Here is a 19,683-nt window from a genome sequence, read left to right as displayed (position 1 = left end):
ATCATATGTCTGCTGAGTGCAGCATGTTACTGGGTCTAGTGCAGTTTTCAAGTCTTCTTTTAAAAGCTGGCTGATCTTCTATTTGGTCCACTACCCCTATTCTCCTGTCATCTTTTTATACACGTGGTTTCAGTATTTGCCCTTGGAATTTATTACTACACAGAATAACTACACCAACACATTTTGTTGCCGTGGAGGCAATGAATTGTAATGGTAAGTACTCTTTGAGTTTGTTGCAATTCTGTTTTTTTAAGAGATCGGTCTCAGTTTGTACATTGCAGCGTGGTAATCTCAGGAAATTCAACACCTTTAGCCTTCTCTGTGGTAAGTTTATGTCCTTGGCAGTCAGACTCAGAGTGTTTGAGTCCCCTGTAAATTCAGGGTTATTCTCAGTGGTTTAATCTCTGATTTTCCCATCTTCTCTTATTGCAGCCTGCTAAGCTTGTAAAGTTTAATTTTGGGAGGGCGAGATCCTTTTCTTTTGTCCGTGTTGAGCTGCCTTGGTTAATCTCCCTTTTCCCTGATTCAGGCTCATCTCCGCAGACTCTTTAGAGGTCTTCTCATTGGGGATGCAGAAAACAGATTGGGCCTCATTGACTGTTTTAAGGACATCTTTTTGAGAATTCCATCAGAATGTCAGTCTGAAGGAGAGGCCCCTTGGTATGTGGTTTTGTGGTACCACAGGAATTCCATGACCACTAGTAACTCCATTCTCCCCCTGATGATGTTAGCAGTCCAGTCGTTGAAAAATAGCAATGTGTGGTTGTCCGAGTAGACTGGGCTAGCATTGCACACTAGTTGCATGATTTCCTCTTTTTCATGGAAAAAAGAAGTGTATTCAAATTAGTAAGTAAGGAGGGGCTACTATGCGATTCCCAGATGAAATAAACATTTCTTAATTAAAAATAACTAAAACACATAAGTGTAACGCCAGTTCACCTAGAACTACAACGGAAACAAGGGACTCAAATGTAGTTTACTTAGTTTATTTGCATAGTTAATTAAAACCACTGCAATCCAAATAACCCTAAATACAGTAAAATTCCTCAGTTGCATTGTTAAAACTTCTGCGATCTATCATTTGTCCATTACTAAGCTGTAAAACATTCATTAATAAGACTACGACCTGATCTTCGGATAACGGATTCTAATATAGTAAAACATGACGCTTAGCCCAAATCTCTGCACAGAGTAAACAGCAAGTAAAACTGTCAATTATTATGATGTGACTTCCTGACCATTCTCCTACAAACCTGAGTGCAGAGACAAAAGGGGGTAAGTGATGAGTGGCTACCAAAATTATGCAAATAAGATTTTAAAATGATGGAAAAAATTACTAGCACTCTCTACTTACAACGGAGCAATGCTGTGTGGAGGGGGTTAGTTTAAAGTACATTAAAGTAAAGGAGTTTTCATTACTGTGTATTGCTCTCTATCAGTCTTCTAGCTAAAGTTGAGCCGTTTAGCGATCGCAAAACGAAAGTGCACGTGTGCCTAAGATTTGTAGCATCCATGCGTGTCTTCCCCTTAAATTAGGCCAGAAGGGCCCGTAGCTAAAACAAAGTGGGTTAGTTCAAAGTGCATTAGTACCAATCCACAGAAGAGAGTTTTCATTTCTGTGGAATGTGCTCTACCAGTCTTCTAGCTAGTGTCGAGCCATTTGGATATCGCAAAATCAAGGTACAAAAGTGCCTAAGCATTGTGGCGCTCCTGCATGTCTTCACTTAAATTATGCCAGAAGGGCCTCGTAGCTTACAAAAAAAAAAAACCCTGCTTGCTAGGCCTCATCTGCTTCTTTGCGTTCTATGGCCAAATACCCTTTTCTCCACTATCCTGAGAAATTGTACCAGCTCGCAGTTCAGTCTTATGTCCGTAGGGTTAAAACATACAACAACTGCCCCTCCACATGATCTTATCTCTCTTTTGTTGAAGTCTTTGCATAGGAGTTTCCAGCAATCATTTAAAATGGCTTTACAAAGGCACAGCCAGCACACTTCCCTGTTTTAATCCTTAGGTTGTTGATATAATCCTGGACAGTCCGATGTCATCTCCCAGTTTGATCCTGTTCCACGTGTTTGTATGCAGCAATTTAGTGCCTCTAGAAGACTCAAAAGCATTCCAAGCTGCAAGTTTTGACCATTGTTTGCTACAGTTTATCCTATCAAATGCGGATTTCTAATCTATAAAACATAGAGGGACAGGGTGTTTATAAGACATTTCGAAGTCACTCAGCAGGGAAAGGGCCATGATGATAGTTATTGTCTCCGTTTGTTTGGTAACGCCAGTCTGGTTCAGTGGGATTATGTGTTTTTCCTCAGCCCAAGTCTGTACTTCCTCCAGAAATGTGCTGCGAAATAGTTTGCTTTGTTGTCTATAAGTGCCATTAATTAGTCAGTAATTCTCAAGCTTGTCATTGTCTCTGCATTTTAATATTGGATAGATAACTGAGCCATTCCATGAGGAGGGGCGCTGCCGTTGCCTAATAACATTAGTGATGCCAGCTGAGTTTTTCAGTAAAATGGTTCATCCTTGAAGATTGCCGTGTGATCCCATTAGCGCCCTTTGGAAATTTGTTTCTGAATGCTGTGTGCATGAATTGATAATTTGTGTTCCAACTGTTTTTTTGGCCTATTGAACGGTTGAGTTCTCAAGGTGGCATTTGTTAACCTTGTTTATAGGGTTGTGCTTGGGCCTGCTACATTATTTACCCATATATGTTATTCCTCATCCCAGTTTGGCTGTTCGCATCTTTGTCCCAATCAGCAGTATGTAAATGAGGCACCAACTTGAACTCTTGCTTCAGTGGTTCTCCTTGTAGTTCTATAGATGACTGTGGGTTTCTCTTTAAGTATGCTGTGCCAATCGGATTTAAATGTGCTGTTAGGAAGCGGACCCAGGTGGCTTCCGAGATGGTGGAACTTGCCATTCTGGGTAGAGAGTTGTTGATGATAATCACTGTCCGACAAAAACTGGCCACATTTCTCTTTAACACTTTATGCTTTACTGTTTATTGACTTTTCTTGAAAACTGTGTTAGGTAGTATTGTGCCATGAGATTTCTTTTTTTAGATAAGGGTTAGGGGTTATATGGTACTTTTCTGAACAAACATCCTTGTGTGTGGGGATGGGGGGGAGCAGTATATATGTGTGCTGAGTGTATCTTTGAGCATCAGAATACTTTGAAAACCCATTTCCATGTTTGAGATTTCCTTCTTCTTTTCACCATGATATTTTTTTTGTTGGTTGCATCACTTGCAGTTGTTGAGTAATTACTGTCCCCTACGTATTTTTCCATCATCTCATAACATGATCTTCTAGGGCATTGACTAGTTAAATTATTGTGTCTTCTTAAATACACCCATCTGTTTGCATTTACTACAAATTCCTGCCTACCTTGGTTAAAGGAATGTGCACGTCTGCATTTATCTGGCAGTCAAGTACCACGAACGTCTGCTTTATAAGTATTTAACTGGTTCAGACTTCCAGCTACAGGGTTTGGAAGAGATCTGCTTACCTTTTAGAACTTTAATACATACACTGTATGTTAGGCTCTCACGCCACAGTTAAGCGTTAATGCTTTTCACACCTTTATCAGTGGCTAGGTTATTGCAGTCCTTATTATAGAATTTATTTCTACAGTCTTGCATACTAGGAACAGGATCACTGTTCTCTTCCATTGTTTGAAGTAGAGTTGCTTGGTTCCACTGTGGTCATTGGACTACGTTCTTGGGGAATCAGCTTTATTGCATTATACTTGATCAAAGTATGTACTCATTTTTAAATGTTTTAATTGTTTTTTTGATGTAAAACAAATTTCATCATTTTATAGTCACTGATGACTATGGGTCTTAACAAAGAATTCCGGCTAATATATTTACAGATTCATGTGCGGATAGGAGAGTGCTTGGATGATAAAATGTGCTCATTTTTGGGACACACACAATCACCAGTGTTGAAATGAAGCCTACACTGTGTTGTCCATATTCAAGCACGGCTTAAGGCAAACGAGTCCACTTGAATTCTGTAGGGTATGAATTATAATGAGGAGAAAAACTAGTGGCATCTCTACTACTGTTCAGGCACAGACAGTAAAAATGTAAGGTTATTGAAGTTTAGCATGCATATATCCTAACCATCTTCTTGCAACCAGCTTCATGATATCACATTGTCTTTCAGCGCTTAATTCTGCACTGTACTGTGCCCTGTAAAATAATGAGAAGCATCCAGATTCCTCTGGAATCTTGGGGTATAAACTGCACATAGAAGTAATCGTTTTTTTGGCTTTTACCATTTTTATCTCTATTTTTTTTTAAAGTTGATTATTTGATGGGAATCTTTGTACTGATCTTATATTATGATACCCTGCTCATGATTGTTGTTAATTGAAGGCATTTCTATTTTCCTTATTAGTTTAATCAGCATTATTTAAATGATTGGTTATATACTTTTTTTTGATTTTTGTGTTTAAATTCCACAAATAAATTTGCTTGCGGTTCTGCAGTAAAAAATAATTTTGGTATGGAGCAACATGCCCCCTCTGTGTCTCAGAGTGTAACGGTATTACAAATATAATATTGAAGACTAACTGCAGTTCTACTTTTGGGTTGTGTTGGGTTGTAAAATAGTTGTATTAGTCAATGCTAAATTGATTGCCGAGGCACATTTTTTGGAAGTGATATTTTAAGATGGTAAGGGTTTATTGGAATTTAAACTCTTCAGGTTAAGGCTTCTTCTTAGGTTCTGCTCCATTTGCTATGATACTGCTAGAAAATATTAATCCCAAGTATGCATAACAAAATTGCTTTTATGAAATACTTTCAATGTGCAAGCAATAGTCTTTGACAAAATAAGTAAACTCAATTGTAATTCTAGGGTTATGAATAGAGACTAAGTTTTGGCACTTGATATTTTTTAACCTTGTAGAGAGTTTGAAACGACGTGTCAACTTCCCGACAAAAGTATGTACCTCCATGTCTGTAATTCTGCTTCTGTGTCCAAAATAAATAGATGTGTGCCTAGTATTCCTTGCTCAAATCACAATTCTCCAAACTACTTAATAACATGGCTTTAGTTAAAACTGTGTTGTGTCTAGCAGGTTTTTTTGACACGTCCTTTGTGAAACTTCACAATTAAGTCAGAACTGAAGTTTGAAATGAAATACTGGTAATTCAGGATATATTTTAATTTGAACATGGCTAAATGCACAGTATTACTTCAACTTAAAGTACTATAAAACCTACAGTGAACTGCATCATTTTCCTCCATGGCCTTTTGCAAAATAAAAATGTAGTAGTATGTGGAGTCCTATGGTTGCACAGGGGAAGGTGCTAAGCAGGAACATATATTTGTGTTGTGTTTAGTCTTATGCGCCACTGGTCTTGCATGCTTCCACTTATGGGATTCATTAGATAGTTATGTAGACAGCTGTGTCAGTTGGTGCCTATATCCCCTTCAGTGGTCCCCTGTCTGCCCTGGTGGTTGGACAACTGGAATCTGGCCAGGGGGTGTTATTGCATCCCTCTCCCCCGGTGCCCTGAGTGGTCCAAAGACGATGGCTTTCCTCAGAGACTCATTATTCACCCAGTTGGAGAGAGTTATCAGCAGTGGACCGGGCCCTACGTCATTTTCAGTCGCACCTGTTGGATTGCAGTGTGTTGGTTCGTTCAGACAACACAGTGACTGTGGCCTATATCAACCATCAGGGCAGTTCCCACAGTCTCTTTCTGAATATGATAGCTTGTGCGATTGCACAGTGGGCGGGGAGTGATCTGCAGTCCCTTCATGCCAGGCATATCAGGGGAGTGGACAATATGGTCGTAGACTTTCTGAGTCGGAAGTTACCATCTTCTCTGGACCTGAGGCTCTCTTCTCATGTGTTTCGATGATTTGCTGGAGGTTTGTGTATTCCTGCTTGGATCTGCTTGCCTCAAAGCAGAATTCACTTCTTTCCCTCTTCAGCTCAAGGAGCCTGGATAAAGGTGTGTGGGGGGAGGGAGGGTGGATGCTCTGTAAGTTCCGCAGCCTTGGGGTCTGTTATATGCTTTTCCTCCATTTCCTCTGGCCCAGTCGTTCCTCCTGAAGGTGAGGTTGGAAGGGGCTCTGGTGGTGGCGTTCCTCTTTTACTGGCCCACAGGTCCTGGTTTCCGTTGCTGAAGAGCCTATCAGTTCTTCCTCCTTGGGTTCTTCCACGGGTTCCTTCCCCCTGAGACAACTGGGCCCCTCTCTTCTGCTTTCTCTGCCACTTGCGGTTTGGATGTTGAACGGAGGGCTCTTCTGAGTGATGGTTTGCCGGATCATCTTGTGTCCTTGGTGCAGGGCTCTAGGAGGCAGTCTACACTCTCCTCCTATTCTAAGCATTGGACTCATTTTGCTCCTTGGTGTTCGCGTCACAACTTTTCTCCTGTTTCTTGTCCAGTCTCTCCTCTTCTACAGTTTTAAAGTGGACAGGTTCAGTGAGGGTTATACTCTTTCCATCCTGAAGAGTCAATGGGCTGCTGTTCGGGCCTTTAGAGATCCTCACTCTGTCTGCTTCTACTTTGGTATCTCAGTTGTTTCAGAGGTTTTTTTTCTTTCTGCACCTGTGGTAAGATTGTTAGTTCTTCCTTGGGACCTTTCTGTTGTTCTTTATGCCCTTCATTCTTCTCCTTTTGCACCTCTGTCAATCTGAAATTTCTGTCCTGCAAGGATGCCTTTTTGGTGGCTATTACTTGGGCACAGCGGTTGGGGGAAGTCAACTACTTTGGGCCGTTCCCCTCCTTTTCTGTGGTTTCTGGAGAATGCTGCTTTCCTCTGTCTAGATCTGGCTTTCCTTCCTAAAGTTGCTTCCTGCTTCCATTCTTCCTTCTTACCTTTTGTCCTTTTTGTTCTTCTCTGGATGAGGTACCGCTCCACACCTTGTATGTGAAGCCTTCCCTGTCTGTCTAGCTGGAACATACTGCCCTTTTGCAGTCCTCCGACAGCCTGTTTTTGACTTTTGGAGTTGCTGTTCGGGTAAGGCAGCCTCCAAATTGACACTCTGCCATTGGCTTAAGGAGATGATTGCCCTGGTTTACAAAGGGGCGAGGTTGCCTTGTCCCGTGTCTGTCCGGGTACTGTCCACTAGGGGACTCTCGGCCTCCTGGGCAGCTTTCAAAGGGATCTCTTTGGCAGAGATTTATAGGGCAGGTACCTGGGCTTTTGGACTTCACTTTTATCAAACACTATGGGATGAACTGTGCTCAGCTGCCCACAGAAAAGTTTGGTCATGGAGTTCTGCAGGCTGTTGCATGGGGCCCTTCGTTTGGACTGTTTTTGTGTATCCATTAAAGAGCACTGTGTTTCATTACTGCTAGTGATGTGTGCTTATGTTCTTTTTCCAGGGCTACACAAAGGCCTTCTTTTGGGGTTTTGCTTTGGTATGCATCATGATGTAAGGACTGGATCGAGGATGAGGGATGTAGAGGGTAATGCCCTGATTACTTACCGGTTATCCTCATTACTTTTAGTCCTATTCGTCCTCAACCCAGTCCTAGTTCACTCCCACCTTCCTGGTTCAGGTCTCTGTGTGCTTGGTATGTCAGGACGTCCTCCTATTGGAAGGTGGTTTTATGCCTGACCTGGAGGGTGGGTGGGCGAAGGAGTGTTTCCGGTTCGTATAGGAGATAATCTTGTGACCTAAGGACTGGGTCGAGAATAAGTAGGACTAGGAGTAATGAGGATTACCGGTAAGTAATCAGGGCATTACTATGGCAAATCTTGCCTTCTGTGAATAAGTAGCTGTAATTGTCGAACTGTGGGCTAGCTTTTCACTCCAAATGTCAAAGTCCAGTGTGGGTTGATAGAGTGTTTCTGTATTTAGAGATACCATCTTAGAACACCTTTTAGGAATTATGTTTTGCTGCATGTGTGAGGTTGCATTTGTCATTCAATAAAACATGTACCTTCAGGTAGCATATGTATGTGCCCAAAATGAAAAACCGCATCGATATTGAAAGCCTTTAAGAATGTATTCTTTTGTATGTGATTAAAGTGTGACTATTGACGAGGAAGCTGTGGCAGGCAATTAACATTTGAAATATGCACCACTGGCTTATTACAGTGCCTATTGTGAGTTGAAGATTTGGGTTTACAGGTAGCTAGGTGATGTTGAAATGCACTTTCGTGTGTACTGTTGGTTTCGGAACTGTAATAAAAGCATGCAGTGTAAAAGGACACCATTCATTTCCTATGTTTTAGTATTTTACTTTAAAAAAACATGCTGTGCCGAATTTGAGTTGTCAGTTAGTCAACGGACAAAGCACGTCCGCTATCACTTGTAAATGCAGATTCCAAGTGAATAGTGTCCCAGGAGAAATAATTTAGTAAGTAATTTCTCTAATGCAAGTAAATACTAATGCACCATTGACCCTCGTGCTCAACACCCTCCTGAAGCCGGACGCTGTAATTCGTTGTTAAAAGGTAAAACACTTAAGCACAGATGGCACATGTGCACACCTTTTGTTAGCACGAGCTTTGTTGATAACCTAGTGTATTCAGGTATGACTTCTGCAACTCTGCCTACAATGCACCTTTGGAAACATAGCATGTGCGATAATTCAGTGTACACTCGAGATGTAAAATAGACCCTCAAGCGTTGCGATGCACCCACTCCATAAGAGGGGAAATAAAACACTAAGCCGCTGTTGGAAATGGGGTCTCTAGTTGGCAGTCGGTTTGAACCCTGTCCAAGTAGGGACCCTAACTCTAGTCTGGATACCCACAAAGATAACCCCTGCTCTCACCCCCTTGGTAGCTTGGCACGAGCAGTCAGGCTTATCTCAGAAGCACAGTGATAAATGAAAACACTACAAAAGAACAACGGATCATTTTTAGAACAATAGCCAATATTTATCTGTGCAAAACAAGACCAAAATAATAAAATCCAAAATACAGTGTTAAAGATTGAATTTTGCAAGATTTACTCAAAAATACATTTCCTTGAAGTCGATAGCTCCACCTGGGGCTATCACATCGTCCTGATCAACAAAATTAACAGTTCAGGCCAGCCGCAGCATTGCGGGCCAGCTACGGTGTCAGGAAGACCCGCAAAACAGTACCTTTGGAATTGCAGGGCGTCGTGATCCTCGTGGTGAGCTCTGGAGAACGGCGTCAACGGTGGCGGTTCTGGAGTCCGTACGGTAGTCGTCAGGCCCTTGAAGTCACGCACGTATGACTCGAACTCCGGGCTGATGAAGTCAGGAGCGCTGCCGTGGATGGCGTTGGGGCTGCGGTGCGGAGCGGTGCAACGTGTGGTGTCCACAGGTCATGGTGCAGGCAGCGGAGTTGTTGTTGCGGAAGCGCTGTCGTCTTTAGGCCCAGGCCAGCGATGCGGGACGGGACGGTTCTTTGTGACCCTCCCGAGAGGTGTTCACAGGCCACGGTGCAGGCAGAGATGCCTGGTGAGGACACTGGAGTCGATGGTGCTAGCGTCAGTGGGCTGGGGCTGTGGTGCGGACGGTACGGTGCTTCGTGCTCCTCACAAGTGGTATCCACAGGCCACGGTGCAGACAGCGGTGCCGGTGTCAGCAGGAGCGTTGTCGTCGGGGAGGCCCAGGCTGTGGTGGAGTGTAGGGCCCACAGGTCGCGGTGCATGCGTCGGCTCAGTGAAGTCGTCTGATGATGGTGTCGGTGAGACCAGGGTCGCTGTGCGAAGTGGCCAATCTGACGTCGTTGGCGGTGTCGCTGTGGTTTCTCCTCTTGAACAGCACAAAACACACAGTTCCCAGAGCTGCAGGTCGAGGAAACCAAAGTCTTTGGTGTCCCTGAGACTTCCAACAGGAGGCAAGCTCTATTCCAAGCCCTTGGAGAACTTTCTCAAGCAGGACACACATCAAAGTTCACCCTTTGCACTCTTTTCAGGCAGAAGCAGCAACTGCAGGTCAGTCCAGCAAAGCAGCACAGCAAAGGGATAGTACTCCTCCTCAAGCTCTTGAGCTCTTCTCCTTGGCAGAGGTTCCTCTTGATTCCAGAAATATTCTAAAAGTCTGGTGTTTTAGGTCTTTCTCTTATACCCCTTTCTTCCTTTGAAGTTGGCAAACCTCAAACAAAGTCTCAAGTGTTTGACAGATCCTTCCTTGTCCAGGCCAGGCCCCAGACACACACCAGGGGGTCGGGGACTGCGTTGTGTGAGTGCAGGCACAGTCCTTTCAGGTGTGAATGACAAGTTCTCCCTCCCCACTAGCTCAGATGGCTCACCAGGATATACAGGCTACACCCCCACCCCCTTTGTGTCACTGTCTAGAGAGGTGCAAAACAGTCCAACTGTCAAACTGACAGAGACAGACAATCCACAAATAGACAGAGTCACAGAATGGTTTAAGCAAGAAAATGCCTACTTTCTAAACGTGGCATTTTCAGACAATTTAAAAACCAACTTCAATGAAAGATGTATTTTTAAATTGTGTGTTCAGTGACCCTAAACGCCACATTTTTATCTGCTCTCAAGGAGAATCTGTGATGTAAGGATATTTAAAGACAGCCCCCATGTTAACCTATGAGAGGGATAGGCCTTGCACAGTGAAAAACGATTTTGGCAGTATTTCACTGTACATATAAAACACACTAGTATATGTCCTACCTTGAACATACACTGCACCCTGCCTCTGTGGCTACCTAGGGCCTACCTTAGGGGTGCCTGAAACGTGTGAAAGGAAAGGTTTAGGCCTGGAAAGTGGGTACACTTGCCAAGTCGAATTGGCAGTTTAAAACTGCACACACAGACACTGCAGTGTCAGGTCTGAACCAGGTTTATAGGGCTACTAATGTGGGTGGCAGAAGCAGTGCTGCAGGCCCACTAGTAGCATTTGATTTACAGACCCTTGGCACCCCTGGTGCACTTTACCAGAGACTTACCAGTAAATCAAATATGCCAATCATGGATAAGCCAATCAACAGTACAATTTACACAAAGAACATATGCACTTTAGCACTGTTTAGCAGTGGTAAAGTGCCCAGAGTCCTAAAGCCAACAAAAACTGGTCAGAAAAATTAGGAGGATGGAGGCAAAAATATTGGAGATGACCCTGCAAAAAGGGGCAGGTGCAACAGCAGCCAATAACATGAAGTTAAACAGAATACTCCTCTTGGTAAAGCAAGAGTCCACTCTGTTTATATTTTAAAGAGCTGGTAACAGTAAATCGTGCAAACAGCTACACTGGTAACAAAACTAACAAGTAAGGGTTCAACATTAATCTTAACAGGCTCATGCCTGGTGGGCTGGCTGGATTGTAGTCTCCCGCTGGTATAGGACTGCCTTACTTTACATGATCACACTTTTCACTATTAGTGTGACTAAAGATGGAGTGTCTAAACCTACATTGTTCAGGGCAATTTCTGTGTGTGTAGAAACCTACAGCAGCATTAACCATCGAGCTACAGCAGAACCTGAACATGTGCAAGGGCTTGGGTTTTTGTTTGTGGTCACAATATTCTTAGCATAGCTCTTGGATTCTGCAGATCTCCATGCAGGCTGAAGTAGACTGTTCCCAGATACACAGCTGGCCTCTCAACACCTTAGTTGCCTGTAACTTGCCCCTGCTTACTGTGGCTGTTCTGATCTCTTCCAACCTGGTTTGGCTCGTCAAGGTCGGCCCTCTGAAGTGGGAACAGGCGAGGCAGTGGTAACCCGTTTGAAAACCTATGTGTCAAAGCAGGAGGCGGGGCGCCTCCAGACCCATACAAAGTGCATTAATAGACACAAAATTAATCATTGATACCAGCCTACATAGTCACCAATGAGCTATTGGCATAGTGAATGGCTACGATTGAAGTGTGCTGTTAGTCTTCCACACCAGCAATCTTCCTGACCGGTCTCTTTCTGCATCCAGTTTGCTCAACCCTTATCGTGCGATTATCCACTTCCCTCTCAAAAGAGCGCTGCTCCCTTTCTATTGCCACCAGGTTAAACTTCAGTGCACGGCAGACACCCCTACATGGCAGTCATACTGGTACCCTGCATACCTACTTTGTGCGCATCCCACTCCAGAGCCCTGGACAGGCTGGACTCTTTGTTGAGGTCGAAATATTGAGTGACGCATTTCAATAGATCGTCCCTAAATGGGGGATCAAGCAGCACATCAGTATGTAGCCGCCAGGTGAGAATTCTCGGGGATCGTTTGCCCAATTGAAGCACTGTCTCCAGTGACCAGTGGTCTTAAGAAGTGCTGGCTAAATATTCAGATCGGATAATCTCAGACCCCAGCCGATCAGTGCAGAAAATTAAATCTAAGCTGATATGGATGCCGTGAACGGGAGAATTAAACAAATATTAGCGGTATACTAGATGTCCCAGGCGTCACATATCGTCTAATTGCGTTTTTGGGCCAGTCAGTCATGGATGTGTGCGGTGTTCTAATGCATGTCACATTTGTCAGAGGAGAGTGAGAACAGTCCAAGTCCACATTCGCCACACAATCAAAGTCCCCACCACAAAGCCCTGGTGCATGGGGAACCCAGAACAGTGCAAGTGTGTGTCAGATAAATGTGACTGATTGGCATTAGGTGCATAAATACCCACAATTGTCAGTTGAATCCCATCTAAGTGTCCCTCCGTTATCACATATCGATCACCAGTGTTCACCCTTTGGTTTCCCACCGCATGGGGTCCCCTGGAGCACTCCATAGAAGTACCCCCCATGCATATGCCGACTAGGACATACCATAGGCCTGCCCCCACCACTTTGCACGGACCTTATGGAGTTCTGTAGCAGTGAGATGTGTTTCCTGCAACATGGCAATATTTGTGTGTCAGCACTTTAAGTAGGGATAAATTCTGTATCGCTTAGTAGGAGTACACACATTCCATGTTATCACATTATACTGTGGGGTAAGTCTGTGCATGTGCTCATGAACTACAACAGTAGTGAGTGTCCCAAACAGCGGACCAAAACCCCAATTTTGCATGTGCCCCATGTCCTACCACCACTTCGTGAACCTCTCCACCTCCAACGTGCACCCCAGAATTGCTTGACTTCTTTTAAGGGCACTATGAAATCAAACATCCCCGGCCATATGCCATTAAGAAATAACCAAGAACTAAGAAAACTGTTCAGTGTGCAAAAACTGTAATTATATTTTAACAATTTTTCTAGGTTTGACAACCAAAACTTACTCTGTACTAAAAAAGCCTCGTTCTTTGAAAACTTGCAGCCATATGGGGATTTGCATGATCTCAGTTTTTCGAACTTTTTTTTTTTTCAGTATTTTTTTTTTGTACATGTTTCTTGTTTACACCTGATTACGGTATATTGAATTATAAGGAAGTTATTTTTGTCAGCATAATGTTGGATAGAACACTTTGATGATAATTAAAAAACTTACAAGTGTACAGACGAGTGGGGCAAGGTCTTTTGAAAGCAGGAGTTAATAGTATTCACAAATGTTTTTCCATTTCTAATAATAATGGAATGGTAACTCAATAGAAGTACATAGAAATAATTATATAACTATAACAGTTACTAAGTAATACTACGACAACGCTAGTCATAGCCCAGGTGCCTCCAACCTTTTCTGTATTGAGAACTACGTCTGATCAGGGAAAATCGCTGTGAGCTATGGAAGGCCAAGCAACGCGCTCACTTTTACCAGACACCCTCACACCTAGCTTCATTTACTTTATTGACTTTAAGAATAATGTCCATAGAGCCAGATACTTTGGTTTGATCAAAATACTTTGACTAGGGGCACCATGAAAGGGCTGCCATGTGCGTCAGTGAGAGCGTGGTCTCTGGGGATATATGAACATGTGTGTATGAATGGAATATATGTTATGGGTGACATTTTGCGGCACTTTAAACTCCTCCCGTTTAAAAAAATTGTTGTATTTTTCAGTTATGAATATGGCACCCTGTCTACCAACCAGATTGAGCAAGATGCCTGCTATTTGTAAATACAGCACTTTGAAATGGAAGAAAATTAAACTGAAGAGTTAACTTTATGTTTATATGGATTCCATGAAACTCATCATTTTAATTCTTTCCCATCTTGGAGACCCTAAGATCATCACCACATTACCTCTATGTGCATTCCTATTTATATGGCTCCTGATCCAAAGTTGAAAAACTCTTGAACCAATAGGACCACAGAAGCAGTCAGTCTGCAGCAGATTCCTAAGCTGTTGTGGTAGGTGGTATGCCTACTCCTTGAATCCAAGAGCCTCTGGCTGGTTCGCCACTATTTACATGTTATGCTATAATTCTAAAACACCCTCTATTGCACGCTGCTGAAAGAAAACAGTATTTTTAAAGATGATTCAGTCTTGATATGAATGCACTCCTAGCTACCCAACTTTTTCTCAACCCCAGTCAAATCCTCAATTTCTACCTCCAGCAGTTTTACAGAAGGGCAATTTTGGGTGATTTTCTTATTTAATTATCTAATTCTAGGAGGATATTGATTGCGTTCAAGCTTCTCTCCTCCTGTGAGAGTGGCTGATATCTGACAATCAGCCAGAAACAGCATTTTTCAAGCGTGCAGTGCACCATGATAGGGTTTAAAACATTAGGCTGCATGCCCATTGTCCCTCTTACTGTCCGTAACATAGAAAAGTCAACCACTGTCAGCAAACAAAAGTCAGGAAGCAGCGCAGCAGAAAAACCAATCCCTTTAAACGGATGATGCTATGTTCTCCTTTGTGAAATACAATGGGGACTCTCAACAATCAAGCACTGCCAGGAGCTGTTCCCAAGCTCCTTCAATACTCCGAGAACGACCCTGGTTAAGTGGTGTCCTCTGAATGCTTACCTGGTCATCAAGCCTTGCTGGAGAAGGCAGTGCCGCTCTCACAGATCAGCTGAATTCCATCCAAGAGCACTCATGATGGCCTCTTCACCAGCAGCATCCCCAAATGTCATGTCAATTTATATTGTTCCTGTGGAGGGTATACACTCTTCCAAGTCTTGATTCAGTGATGTGGATGTGCTGCTTCTTCGATCACCCACACCGGTGAATGCAACTCTGTTTCAGCCACCAGCCTTAACTTCTCTCTTTAGTGATTCTCACCACCTCTGGGCAAATGGGACGCTACAGAAAGGAGAGCAGATACCAGAATGCCAAAGAAGAGCAATCAGAACAGTCATCTTCAGATTTAGCTAGCTCTCACACCACTGTTAGGAAATCGGATTTCCTCAAATACAAGAGGTTGCTAACAATATCTCATCAAGCGTACTCCTGGATTAACCTTCCCGGCACTAGCCTCTGTACTTATACTGGACTTCAGACCTGTCAATTAAATGAAAAAAATCTGCTTTTGGCCCCGGCATGATATCAAGTTCAGACTCTGCTGACTATTCACCAGCCAATGGATTCCATCAGACTGATTATTTTTGAAAACCTGATCCGTTCTCCCCCTTTTATGTATCCATTCCAAAAGACTCCCAGAACACTGTGTAAGTAAAATAGTGACATACACTAAGTATCATCTTTCTTTCTGAAACTTTACCTTGGATCTTCCAATTCTACATTCACATTTCTTCCTTTAGCTCTCCCTCAGTGCTTCCACTTCTCCCATTGTAGCCTTCGTGATTCCCTGTCACCTGTTCATAGGCTCTTTTCTTTCCTTTCTTTAACTTCTAACTCTCATTTCTCTCTCCCTCCTTTCAGAGGTTCTCTCTTTTCTCCAGTAAAGATAATTTCTCCCCCAATATTGCAGCTCTACCACCTTAATGTCAGACCTCCTGAACCACTTCCTTCTACCATGAGCCAATTCATGCAGTAGCCTGCTCTCCTTGTACCTGCAAAGCTTCCTCTTCAATTTCACATTTTTTTCTGAAACGTTCCCTTGTACCTTCTGACTTCTGTGAGGTTCTTGCTGCAAGGAACAAAACACAGGGCACAGATGGGTTATCCATTGAGTATTTCACCACCTTTTCAGCTACGATTGCCCAGCACCTGCTGGATGTCCTTAACAAAGCTAAGTCCACCAGCCAGCTTTCAGACTTGATGTGCGAAATGCTGATCGTGGTCCTCCCCAAACCGCAACGTGACCCCTTAGACGTGCATTTGTACCGCCCATTTTTACGCCTCAACCTTGACTGTAAGGTCTTAGGAGTGGTGCTTGTAAATAGGTTGTTCCTTACAGTCAGTACCTTGGTGCATGCTGACCATTCGGGATTCATATATGGATATAGCACTTTTCCTAACATCTGGCAGCTATTGCGGATCACCCACAGTACCCCACCGGAGGCGCATGTCCGAGTAGTGGTGTCTCTAGATATCAAAAAAGCTTTCAATACCCTGGGCTGGGGATTCTTATTGGCAACCTCAGAGAGCACAGGCTTTGGACCAGAGTTTCTTGGTTGAATTTGCACACTGTATTCAAGCCCAATGACTACAGTTAAAACAGTCCAGTTGATATCCGACAGCTTCTCTATCCAGCGAGGCACTAGACAGGGGTGCCTGTTGTCACCATTGCTTTTCACGATAGCATTTGAGCAACTGGCTTGCCATCTGCGTATGCGTGCACTGGACTGAGTGATCTTCGAACTGGATATCTATCACATTATTTCACTATATACGGACGATATCTTGATCTTCTTATGCAAGGTCGGACACTGCCTGTCAAACTTGCTGCACTTATTAGACAACTTTCACATAGTCCCTTATGTTCAGTTGGCCCAATTCTTGTCTGTTCCTTCTTACTCTGACCCCTGTGCCCCATAGAGGTGCTTCACCGAACACCAACTCAAGTGGTGTCACAATACATTTAAATACCTAGGCGTCCAAATATATCACACTGACAGGGCCCTTAAATAGGGTAACTTGGATAGGGCATTATGATTCAAGGATTCCTCCCCTTCTGGCGTCTGTTACCGCTCTTCTGTGGTGGGGTGAGTGGTGATTGCTAAAATGCTTGTGCTGCCCAGACTGTTGTATTTTTGGCAGCAATTCCACTAGTGCTCCCCAAATGTTTTTTGGGGAGTTAAATATCCTTCTTGCTAGAACTTATATGGGGAGCAGGCAGTCAGGTGGGTCTCTCTGTTGCACAGAGATCCTTACTTGAGGGAAGGCTTGGCAAGTCCAACTTTGAATTGTAATACGCAGCAGCGCAGCTACAATAGCTTCTTCACTGGCTGTATGCAACTCCCTGCCCTGAGCGGTGCTGGGAGAAACGACTGTCTATACCAGTCACAATGAGGATGGAGCAAGGTGGAGGCAGCGCAAGTGTGCTGCAACGGTTTGTACATGGCATGAACCCCCACATTCCTTACTCACCATCCATAATACTAGGGCGATTACCAGGCATTCAGGAACTGGCCTTGGAGACCTGATTTGCCATTGTGGAGAGTGACATGGGCCAATTAGGAGATCTCTTTCAGAAGGGAGTCTTTATGTCTTTTCAGGACATAATGGATACATACAATATGGGCGCACCACTTTTTGGTGTATCACTCATTCAAGTGAATCGTAAGGGCTACTTAGGAGGCCTGGTAGGCAGAACTGTCCTCAACACCCATACTTCATGCTCGTCTCATGCATGGTGGAATGTGATGAGCTATCTCCACTTGATAGTTGACATTGCTGTCTTGAGTGCTGGAGTACACAGGAAAAGCACTGGCCATTTGGAACAGTGTTCTCCTGTAACCACTGACAGCAAGGCTTGGGAACAGGTGTTACAACCCGTGAAGGAGGTATCCAGAAAACCCAGATTCCTCTTTTCAACAATTTAATTACACACAACATGCATATCCCTCCTCCACCCCCAACGTATTAAGCGTATGTTCCCTGCGTTCATACCTGAATGTTTGCGATGTAAGCTGGTGGAGGCCGGTTTTTGTCACATGATGTGGGAGTGCCCACCGCTTCAATTGACCTGGGCAGAGGTTATGGCTAACACGGCAGAACTGGGAGGATACTTTTTGTTGCCAACTCTTGAGTCCTTCATCCTGAAACCGAAGGAGACAAACACTTACAGAGGTTTATAGATCTTGCGTTTGTACTTTTCAAATGGCAAATTGCCATGACATGGAAGGCACCTGCTTTATATCTGGAGGTGGCTACTCACGCTGCTGCAGTGGGGAGGCGTGGAGGCTAATACATTACACTCAGAGTGTGCCAGGGGAGTGGGCAGGGTGGAGAGAGAGAACTGGAACACCGAATGACACCCACCTATCTTGAGGGGGACACCTTAGAGTTGCCGAGGGTGTGACCAAGTGTAGGTAACACAGCTACATGCTTATTACATGCCTCTACTGCATAGTGGTCCCCATACTCCTCGCAATGAATGGTGGCATAGTGTTGCAACCAGTTCCACTTACTGACAGCCACTGTGCTCGACCACGGCGTATACTAGTGTTTATGTCCGAATCACTGCTTATTTCTTGCTCCTCTGTTACGTAACATGGACCCTACAGGCTTCATTTCATGTGGTTCTTATTACCATCATTGCTCTGTGCCTGCTCCTTTCTGGTTTTGTTTTGCTCCTGCAATGATGTTCTTGCTTATGCTATTCAAACATAATGTAATATGTATGAGCACAGCCTACTTTTGACTATACCCTGAATGCCTTCATAATGTCTCCATTCGTATTGTTGATAACCAATAAAAACTATTTTTTTAAAAGCATGGTTCCAGTTTTTTTTTTTTTTTTTTTTTTAGAAGAAACAGTGTTTGTTAGAAGTGTTGGACAAGTTTCTCGAAGTGGAAAGATTGCACCTGCTGAATCCTCAGCCTAAGACTGTACTAATCTCCATTTGCATAAAGTTCCAGCTTCGGTGGTCAGTACAACCAACAATGTATAGAATCATGGTCCTTTTGGTTGGGACAAGTTAGTCATGTTTTATTTTCTCATTATGGCATTTATATGCAGACTGTGCAAGCTTGTCAACGATCACCAGTTATATTTGACTACCTCAAATTGGATGTGTGGGTGCTTGGTACTTCTGCACATCAAATATCTCAAACTCTGTATAGTATTGGTGTTTTTAAGACACCTTTTCCGGTGCTGAGAAACAAAAAATGTTTGATTATTTTTCCAAGAAATTATCACATATGTTTTTCCAATTAGATCAATTTTTGAGGGATGGGAATTCACCCATTGTAAGACGTACAAATTGGTCAACGCCAGAGGATATGCCTCATCTAAGTATCATTCCAACTTCTGTATCAGTTTCACTTCGAGATATCTTTGACCCACTACACTAGTACTGATTGTTTGAGCATATCCTTGTTTTCCTGTTCCCAGTACCTTTCTTGGTCTTTGATTTGTACAGCTTGCACAATTGTATCTGTCTAATGCAATGACTGCCAGACTATTTTTTTGCATGATATTGTAAATTTGTTTCTAACACGTTTTTATTATGGTGATAATATACAAATAATAATAAATTTTTAGTACAATAGAAATTCATAGAACACTGATATTACTGATAAATTAAATTCCACTCGATCATGAAATACTTAATTCAGACTATTCATAAAAGCCCGTACAAATTGTTCATTACAAACCCCTATTAGTCTCTAATTTATTGAGGCCCAGTAAAGATTAGTCCCCTACAAATCAATTACAGCAGATCTCGATTAAGTGAATCAAAGAAATCCCAAATGCCCTCTGTCTGTAAAGCTCCTATTCATTCATCTTAAGCACATTTATGGAAGCAAACCCTTTGCATTTTCCTCTTAGAGTCCTCAAATACCGGGTTCTAGGTGACTTTCAGTGCATAGTGATAGTTGA

General features: G+C 43.2%; 1 protein-coding gene across 9 annotated transcripts in view; it reads left to right on the top strand.

Annotated features, from left to right (window-relative positions):
- The window catches only part of LOC138299444 (signal transducer and activator of transcription 5B), a 994,326-nt gene that overhangs the window by 471,865 nt on the left and 502,778 nt on the right, over positions 1 to 19,683 (top strand). For 2 of the 9 annotated variants that reach the window (XM_069237690.1, XM_069237694.1), the window contains one exon: positions 18,609 to 18,727. The exons of the other annotated variants lie outside the window; for them this stretch is intronic. The gene's annotated coding sequence lies outside the window, so the exon portion shown is untranslated. The remainder of the gene's footprint in view (positions 1 to 18,608; positions 18,728 to 19,683) is intronic. 9 annotated transcript variants of the gene reach the window in all.

The sequence above is a fragment of the Pleurodeles waltl genome, chromosome 6 (assembly GCF_031143425.1).
Source record: "Pleurodeles waltl isolate 20211129_DDA chromosome 6, aPleWal1.hap1.20221129, whole genome shotgun sequence".
NCBI classification, from domain to species: Eukaryota; Metazoa; Chordata; class Amphibia; order Caudata; family Salamandridae; genus Pleurodeles; species Pleurodeles waltl.
This window is presented reverse-complemented; position numbering and strand designations above follow the sequence as displayed.